The sequence below is a fragment of the Sinocyclocheilus anshuiensis genome, unplaced genomic scaffold (genome assembly GCF_001515605.1).
Source record: "Sinocyclocheilus anshuiensis isolate Anshui unplaced genomic scaffold, SAMN03320099.WGS_v1.1 scaffold183, whole genome shotgun sequence".
Classification (NCBI taxonomy): domain Eukaryota; kingdom Metazoa; phylum Chordata; class Actinopteri; order Cypriniformes; family Cyprinidae; genus Sinocyclocheilus; species Sinocyclocheilus anshuiensis.
The window spans coordinates 5,658,998-5,669,163 of NW_015548309.1; the positions used below are offsets into that span (position 1 = coordinate 5,658,998).

A 10,166-nucleotide genomic window follows, 5' to 3' on the forward strand; every position below is an offset into this window, starting at 1 on the left:
ACCAGCAAACCCTAAAACAGACAACAGTTTACAGATGTTTTTCAGTGGCAGCAGAACTATGACTAAACTTTTGGGTGAAACTTGTTTACTTTTTTCATACTTTTATTACTTGTGGAAAAACCTGAAACAATTTTAAATAAGTATAAAGAATGGCATTGGTTTTGTACATTTAATTTTTGTTTAACGTTATTAATAAAAATGTTGTTCAATTAGCATGTTTTTGTGTTTTGCTTTGGTACCGAAATTGGTACCGAGAACCGTGGATTTTCACTGGTATTGGTAACGAATACTGAAATGTTGGTACCGTGACAACACTACCCCACTGTATAAATTAAATATCAATGAATCTTTGTTAAAGCTACAAAGTTACTCGCCAAGATGGGTGTTTTGATATACTTTTGTATGTATTTGTCTGTGTGCATGCTGTACACACAGAACACAGCGCACGAGTACTGAATGCAGTTGTCTTTCACGTCTTGCTTGAATACTTTAAAATCGCTTGAATTTTTAAATTAGCAAGTCTTAAAAACACATGCAAATGATAAACGTTCGTGATGATGCAGCAGTGGCCAACAGTCATCAACTGTCCTTGAGCGTCTCTCACACTGGCCCCGTGCCATCGGGCAGTCCTTATTGTCGAGCCCTGCATTTCAAGTATCTCTGTTTTGTATGTTCCAGTGTTTCCCATAGATTGATTTATTTGTGGTGGCCCGCCACAATATCAAAACTGACTACCACAAATACATTTTTCAAAAGACTTTGACTTTGTTAAATATACATGAGCACTGCATGTTTCAAAATCAAAAAAATGTGTCTTTGAAGAGAACGGACTGTCTTCAGAAAAACTTCAATGTCATCTTTACTATAATGCCTGATAAAGTAGCATTTGTGAGCGCAACACTGTTTTGATTACAGCCATTACCGGGGAAACCGCTGTATTTCTGCTGTTCTGAAAGCACCTCCTGCTGGCAGAGAATGAATGTGCATCAGCCCGTCTGCTGTTTTCAGTCAGACCAATGCGAAAATCGACTGATGCTTTTACGCAGTTTTAATTGTGAACCTATATATATATATATATATATATATATATATATATATATATATATATATATATATATATATATATATATATATATATATATATATATATATATATATATATATATAAGTATATATATATTTATTTATTTATTTCTTTACTTACCCCGGGGGAAGTGCCTGTGGTAAACACTGTATTCAATTGTGCTATTGTTTGAAATTTGTTCATTTGTTCTTATTTACTGACTGTTCACTTGTTTTTAATAATGTTTGAACTTTATATTTGGTAGGCTAGTTGTTTCTGCTGTGGTATCAAGAATTGGAAAATTTAATTGGTATCTTAAGATTTTGATAACAATGATAACAGCAACTATTTTAATTTTTGTGGCAAGGCAAGTAAAAATTTGAACCACTGGGCTGTAGAAAAACTTTTAGCATTGAGCCCTGCCTACTTGGTTTCAAACAATGTAAATGAAAAGCAGTTCAGTGTTCATATTGTTGATGTTGGGATTTCCTCTTTACAGTGGACCACTGATGAAGATTTGACGGATGCTATTCGCTCAATAGGCATCAATGATGTGCTGGAGATCAAGTTTTTTGAGAATCGAGCAAATGGCCAGTCAAAAGGGTAAGTGAAAACTGAAATCCGTTTCCTAGGTCTTTGTTAATATACAGACCAGCTCTTCTTTGGCCCTCAGCTACATGGTTTTATAGAGATCGGCATCAAACATGACTTCTCATGCTCTCTTTGCTCAACAGGTTTGCTCTGGTCTGCGTGGGTTCAGACTCCTCATCCAGGAAGCTGATGGATCTGCTGTCCAAACGGGAGCTGCACGGACAAAACCCGATTGTCACCCCTTGCAACAAACAGTCGCTCAGCCAGTTTGAGATGCAGTCGCGAAAAAGTGAGACCGCAATTCACAGAAAGCAAATCTATTGACTGAACAGTTTAGTGAACTTTGTTTTTTTTTTACGGTCAGTTTTTGTCCACCCAGGCACACAGTCCGGGCAGATGTCGGGAGAGGGGAAGGCCGGGCCTCCAGGCTTAGGATCTCGCAGTGGCTTCCCTCTTGGCAAGAATCGAGGGCGCTTTCCCACCCCACCTGGCCCGGGAGGAGACCGCTTTCCTGGACCTGGTGGACCTGGTGGACCTCCACCACACTTCTCAGGTACGAGTCTTTATATCACAGCAAGGGCAGAAATTAACTTTTCCGTAAAGGGGCAATATTTGCCCCCTGAAAGTGATTTACCAGGGGTAATGTTTTACCTTTTGTATGGTCAATTTTTATAGCTACCTTATTAAATGTGTCTGTTGTTTGTTCGGTTTATATAATTCATATTTAAATTTAATTTCAATCAATCCAAGATTATTTAAGAATACTATAGACTGATACCAATAAGAAATTGATCAAAATCCACAAAAGCTTGGCCAAGGTGGCACATTTACACCAAGGTTATTTTCGTAAACGAAAACTCAAACTAAGACTAAAACAATTGATGAAAAAACAATTTCGTAAACTGAAGCCGCGTGTCCTTTCTGTAAACAACACACAACTTTTGCCTAGCATCTTCTGATCACTCTGCCAGGCTTTTGAACAAATGTGCATTGGCTAAATCACATCATACACATGCTTATAACTCTTCATAAATGAAAAGAACATTCAAATATAAGCCTTTACTGTTTGTTTGGTAAACGTTCGCCAGCAGTACTTAACAGAACACCCGACCCATTATCTGACAGCAGCACTAGTTTAATTCTGTACGAGACCAGAACCATTTGACATAAAGACCGCGAGTCGCGACCCGAGCCGCACTCGCATTAAATCTATTACATCAGGTAAGCAAGATTATTTATTTTATCATGTAACACAAGCAATCAAACCAACATTAGGCATTCTAAGTCGGTGCTTTGAAGAAAAACAGACATGCAGCGCAACATGATAATTAACAGAAAAAAAGATGAGAACGCGCCGCGACTTGTGTAGATTAATTTAGTAAAAAAGGCTTGACTGCTTTCTTTGGCATATATTTGTATACTTTTACTATCTAATCAATCTCAGCATGCGTTAATTTTGTGTCACTATATGTTTGCCTCTAAGGTTAAATTATGCCTACGTCTTTCTTTGGCCTGCGCTCTGGAAGTGATCTGTTAATTCTGCTAAACTTTAAAACTCAAACTAAACTATATAAAAACTAAACTAAAACTAACAAAAATATTAATGAAACTAATCAAAACTAAACTGAATTTTATAGCAAATTTGAAAACGATATTAAAATAAAACGAATTTAAAAATTCAAAACTATAATAACCTTGATTTACACAACAGCTGGTGGCATTTTGCCCCATTTTCTGAGGCCCTAAACTGAGATTTAGTAAATACAGTAAAAATACAGTAAATTTAAATAAAAACAATCAAAATAAAGCACTTACTAAAATTATAAATGATAAAATAATAAATTAATTAAAATAAAGCACATACTAAATGTTAATATTTATTATTTTTAATTTAAGCAGTGTTTCCCACAGGATCTTGTAAGACTTGTGGCAGCAGGTAACGTCACGTAATAATTCATCATATTTATGATGTTATTGCGTCGTGTTTACGTTCAGACATGTTTTGGCACTTCAGATCTGTTCTACTCTCTGAACTGTCACATACTGTAATACAACTGAATGCCCAATAAAGCTGTTCCCCTTTACATATTTTCTGTTTCTGTTGTCATACATAAAACAAGTATAAATAGTGACTAAACATGACCCTTTAAAACTACATGTTAACCAGGAGTCACTTTTACTATACTCCTTAAGTCCTGATTTATAATTGCAACATTAGGTGCGTTTCCATTACAGATTTGTGCAAAACTTTGGCGATATTTTCTAAATGTCGATAAAAAAGTATTGCGAAATGACGGCGTTTCTATTAACCAATGTTATGCGACTAAAACGTAACCTTTTGCCTCTCGTGATAAGTCATGGCAACGGATTTTGGCTATATTTATTCAAAGGAGGCTTATGCGTGTATCTTTACAGAAGCAGCAAAGAGAGCCGCTTCAGAAACGTGCGTGGCGCGGCTGGAATAAACCATAGACTGTATAAAAACATAAACAAGCATTGAGTGGCCACAATCAGCTTCAGTGACCGTATCAGAGACACACTGCACCGCAGACGTGTGCAGTGTAAATTGTCTAAGCATTAATGGTAGGGAAAACCACATACGCCATGTGACCTGTAAATGCGAAAAAATGGAAACACGCCTATTGTCTGATAAAATCAACATCTACACTAAAGAGCGGCTATATGCGGTGGTTTTGGCTATGTTACTATGTCATGTAAACATTCAATAACAGATAACTGAGCATGCAAATGATTGTTTTTAAATCATTGAAATATTAACTTAAAATCTCATGGGGACTTCTAATTATTTTAGGTCAAAGGGGTTTGTCTGACAATTTTGGAATACTCGCACTACTTTCCTACTGCTGTCTTTGATCAAAGTAAATAGTTAATTTTTCAAACCCTCCCTTTGCAGGTATGCAAGGCCCCCTGCGTCCTCCCACAGGCCCACCTGGGCCTCCAGGACCCCCTGGCCCCCCTCCACCTGGACAAGGTCTGCTGCCGCCCCTCGGAGGTCCTCCTAACAGAGGAGACCGTCCTCCTCCACCCGTCATGTTTCCTGGTCAGTTTGGTCAGCCTCCTATGGGTCCGATGCCTCCTGGCCCGCCCCCACCTGGATTCGGGCCTCCCCCAGGCCCCCCTCCACAGCAGGGGTCCACCCCCGGGTGACATGTACGGCCGCCCACCTCCATATGACAGAGAATATGGCCCTGGCGGCAGGTAAGAAACACCTCACCTTCACTGTACAGTAAATCTCACCCGTAACGAGTTCTCAGGCCACACCAGTGAAAACTAAATGCTTGGAATATATACGGATGCACGATTTCAAAACTAATTGCGGGTTTTTTTTTTTTTTTTCTTCTTCTTTTCCTAATAAAAATTGCAGTAGCGCATTTAAAATTAAATGTTTTATTAAAAATTTTTTTTTTTTTTTTTTCCTTCTTCTTTTCCTAATAAAAATTGCAGTAGCGCATTTAAAATTAAATGTTTTATTAAAAATGTTTTGTCAAGTACAAGCTTCAGGTTTCAGTATAACTGTAAAAATAATACTATTGTAGTAATTATTACTAAATAAAATTATTTAAAAAATATATATATTTTAATTTTAAGTAAATTACTTATAACTAGGGTTGGGTATCGTTTGAATTTTATCGATTCCGATTCTTATCGATTCCAATAAGATAAAAAGATCCAATAAAAAAAAAAAAATAAGTCAAACATTTAGATTGTCCTTTTACAAAGCGTTCTGTTGCAGCTGAATAACATGAGCAAAAATCATCAGCCTACAGCACACTTTGGCCTACAAGAGGAACTTTTGCCTATGGTTTTAACAAAAATACCACAGTGAAAACAAATAGACTAATATAAATTTCAAACATTAAATTGTTAAAGACAATATAAAAAAGTCAGTAATAAAATAAAAACAAATCAATTAGCAATAGCATAAAAAATACAACTGAACAAAATTCAGGTACAGAAATTGAAATCAAAAGTTTAAAAACTGCATAGTTTTCTTTTCATAAATAAACTTTAGATTAATCCTCATTAAAGTTGCAAAAGATATTCAATCAAGATCAGTGAATGATTTTATTTTGTTCTTTGATTAACATTAATGAAAATCCGCAGACGTGTATTAGGCTGCTGTGTCTTTATCACTGAACACATGCGGATCTAAAAATACTGTTACACAGGCGCTTTCTTTCTCATCTGTTTATGTTCGCTTGAGACAAAAAACGGCTGTGGCTGTGTACAGGGATATAATTATGTAATTTTGTGCATATTGGTCGCAAGATGTGAAAGCCTGGAAATAGCTTATCCGCTGCAGAAATGCACGGAACGGTTCGAGAACAGCCGGGAAGTGCACTGAAACTGTGTTTCTCTGTGCTCACTCTTTAGATGTGTGCGCGGCACAAAACTGGAGGTTCTTTCCCTTCCTGCACTTGAAGGTTGGGTAGGTGATTTTGGAAAGGCTAGCAATAGCAAGCTAGCTTTGAAAGCAAGATCCCACCTTCCCTGCATAATCACTCTGCAAAAAGCCACGGGGCCTCCAAAACACATGAACACGCACAGGCAGAGCAGAGGCCAATCAGTGATACGATGAGAGACAGCAATGGTGGAGGGTTAAATGCAACACTGCCAGACAAAAAAATATAATAATATTAATACTGCAGCCTTCACTGCAAACTGTGCTGAAGATACGGGTCATCAAAGTCAGGCAACACAAACCTGTTTCATGATTTGAAACAATATCACTCATTAGAACATGCAGAAACTAATAAATACATTTTTCTATTGAGATTTATTGTTTTTGGAAACATGCAGCACATTAATGGACTAATGATGAGAATTATTATTGTGATTGACAAATATTAATAACTATTGTCGTTTCAAATGGTATTTATTTTTTTTGTTGCACATATTAACTATAACAATACTGTATTATTTGATTATTACAAAAAGTAACTATTGTAATTTTATCATAAAATCATATTTAAAAAAAAATCTTTTTTTGCTGTGAAACATGCAGCACATATTTAATTAAATCTTAGCCTTTGCGATTTGGTATTTACTATTAACTCCAGGAGTGGAGGTTATTGGTGATGCGTGTGGCCTCAAACTGACCCTGAATCTCCTCTCTGGCCTTTCTTCAGTAACTTCAGACCCCCTGTAGTATGTGGCTTTGAGCCCTGGATAAACGAGGGGTTGGTTGATGTGAAAAACTTTGGCCAGCACTTGCACAGTACAAGTGATCAAGGGTTAGTGAAGTAACCGTCCGCTGAGACCAGGATCCTGAAACAGGACCTTCGTTCAGGCTTGAGTGTGTTCTGAATGCATCGAGTGTGTGCCGTTTCTGCAGTGATTTGATTTTTTATTTAAATTTTTTTTACTAGTGATGCTCCAAAATGAATTTATTGAAACAGAAATTGAGGTTTTCATTTAGCCAAAAAATTAAACCAAAAATGTGTGTAATTTAGTTATTTTTGCTATTCAGGGTTTCTTGTAAAGTTCTTCAGTAGAGATACTGTAGTTTTAGTTTCAGTTTTTATATAATTTTTATATATATATATATATATATATATATATATATATATATATATACATCTTTATATTTAAAGAAAATTAAATATATATATATACTCATGCATGATGGGGATATATTAAATAAAAAATATAGTTACTTTAATATAATTCATATCACAGCAAATTCAATATTGTGTTTATGGCAAACAGGCTTGAGATTAATTGCAAATAAATCTGTTTGCAATCCGTATAAATTCTGCCTCTAAACAATACTGCCTCGTATATAAATCTTCAATTATCTTCAATCCGTCAATTATTTGAAAGATGGACCCGAACCCGGCCGGGAAGACACAGACCCGACTGGACCCGATCGGCACATATTCCACAGCAAATTGCTATTAACAAGTAGTTTTTTTTATAATTTTATATAGGATATACTATTATAATTTTAAATATTTTTATTTTCTGTTCATTTTAATTTTTTGTAATCTAGTTGTAGTTTTTTCATGTCTATTTTTTATAAAGAGAAACTTTTATATTTTTCGGTTTAATTTTTTGTAATTTTTTTTTTTTCTATAGTTGTCTATAGTTTATTTTTAGGTTTAGTACTTCAAGGTAAACTAAGCTAAAATGAGAAATGGTGCTTTGGCAACTAGATGAAATAAAGGATTTTTTTTTTCAGTTAACGTTTATTTTATTTAAAGAAACAATGTTTTTAAAGGTTTTCGGTTCAATCTTAGTTAACTATAATAACCGTGGTTTCATACAAATGTGTTCGGTTACCAAAATTTCAGTGTATCACTAGTTTTAACATGCTTTGTGATTCAGCACTAACGGCACTGCTGCTCTCTGTGTGAAATTGGACCCTGATGTGTTAGTGTTTTATTCTGATTTATGCTTTTTCAGTGCATCTGCTTTTCCTCTTGTAGGGACATGGATTCGTCTCGCACTCCTCTGAGCGAAGCTGAGTTTGAGGAGATCATGAATCGTAACAGAGCGATCTCCAGCAGTGCTATCTCGAGGGCCGTGTCAGATGCAAGTGCAGGTGTGAAAACACTTATACACACGCAGCATGAATGTTTAGTTTGGTTTGTCAGGTGGTAATGAAATGCTCTGTTTTTGCAGCTGATTACGGCAGTGCTATAGAGACTCTGGTGACGGCCATCTCTCTGATCAAGCAGTCGAAGGTTTCTGCTGATGACCGCTGTAAAGTTCTCATCAGCTCACTGCAGGACTGCTTGCATGGAATCGAGTCCAAATCCTATGGCTCTGCATCAAGGTAAAGATCTTGTGGATCTACACTATTTTTGTTTCAGCGGAGGTCTGCAACCTTTTGGGCATGAAGTGCCTTTTTTTTTTTTTCTTTTTTTTTTTCCTTTTTCTGGGTAACCACTGTGCCAATAAGACCCCCCCGCCCTTTATTTTTTAGTTTTGTAAATACATGCTTTATACAGTACATAATCATTTTTAAAAGTTCAGGGAAAAAAATATTTACAAAATATCCTGTTTTATTCAGGACCGCATTTCTAGGACCCTATAGGCTAGTTGTTTTAAGTTATTTTATTATAATACACTGGACTGAGCTCTCTTTCTCGCATTTACACATTCGAATGGACATACAAATAGAATTATATCAAAATATCCCATAAATACAATCGGTTATGTCTTAAGTGAACGAAAAGAGTTGAGAAAGAAAACGAGGATGTATTGGATCCGTGAACTGACAGCAGCCGCTGCCACCAGTCATTAATGTTAAAGGTGCAATAGGTGATTGTCTTCAGAAACATTTTTTGTTATGCTGGTTGAAAGTCTCTGCACATCCCGATAGCAATCATTAAGTTAAGTGGTCTAAATGTATTTGTCTGTATTTATATATTCTGTGGAAGGCGTAGGATCAAGAAATGTTTGTCCAATCAAAATGCTCGGTCCAAGCGTTTTAATTGGCTTTCCTACCTGCCTGTCAACGTATGTATTAGCATACCTCTGCGCACCCTGTTCGATGAAAAACCACAAACATGACGGGTATAATTAAAATACGCAAATTCTTTCAGTGCACATTTCCGTGTAATTTTTACAGATTTTTTTAAACCGTGAATACAATATAATTATGATTAATTAAGCTGAGATATAGCACTATAAATTCTTAATTCATATTCACGTTATAGTTTTGTTGCAAACGGATGAAGACATTAGTAGGCTTCTAAGCTCGCCCCTCAACATGCATGCGTTCGGCGTTTCGGCAGCCCAACACTGAATATTATATTGTGGGTGTTGTATTTTTGATTAATAAAATAAAAATTATAAAAATTACAATACAAAAATAACATTTAAATTACCCTGCTTCTAAATAAATAAAGCAGTTATTTTTATTTAGTTAAAAATGGGCCAAAAGAGACCTCCGAACTAGTAGGCTACCAGAAAGGAAAGAAAAAACTTAATGTTTTTGCTCAGAATTCATTTTTAATCCCTGCGTGATTTTAGTAATACATGATAAATATCAAATACGTTATAGCTTGACTACAAGTTTAAAAACAACGCAGCAATTGTTATAATTTAGAAAATTAAACTTACCGTAAACTCTACACAGGCGATAATGCCAAAAAGAAAGAGAAACATCTGAAAATGGGCATATTTTATTCAAGACATTATTATATGACATCAACATGCATTTATCATTTACAATCACACTAAAACCAAACTTTGCGGCAATAATTAAGACCAGACTGAACATGGTGTATGTTTATGGTGCATGTCGGCAATGTTGTTTTGGCGGGGGCGAGGCGTGGTGGAGGAAAAAAACATTTTTTTTTAAAGGTGAATATCGATAAGATATATATTTTATCGCTGTTTTTAAACTTTTCAAAACCCAAACAGTGTATTTTAAAGTTTAAATTAGACTTTGAATAACAGATTTACAGTGTGACCTTGCTGAAAACCACTGTGTGTGTGTGTGTGTGTGTGTGTGTGTGTGTGTGTGTGTGTGTGTGTGTGT

The 10,166-nt window shown here is 35.7% G+C and overlaps 1 pseudogene; it reads left to right on the plus strand.

Moving 5' to 3' along the window:
• LOC107656459 (cleavage and polyadenylation specificity factor subunit 6-like) overlaps positions 1–10,166 on the plus strand; it is a 19,667-nt pseudogene that overhangs the window by 5,804 nt on the left and 3,697 nt on the right.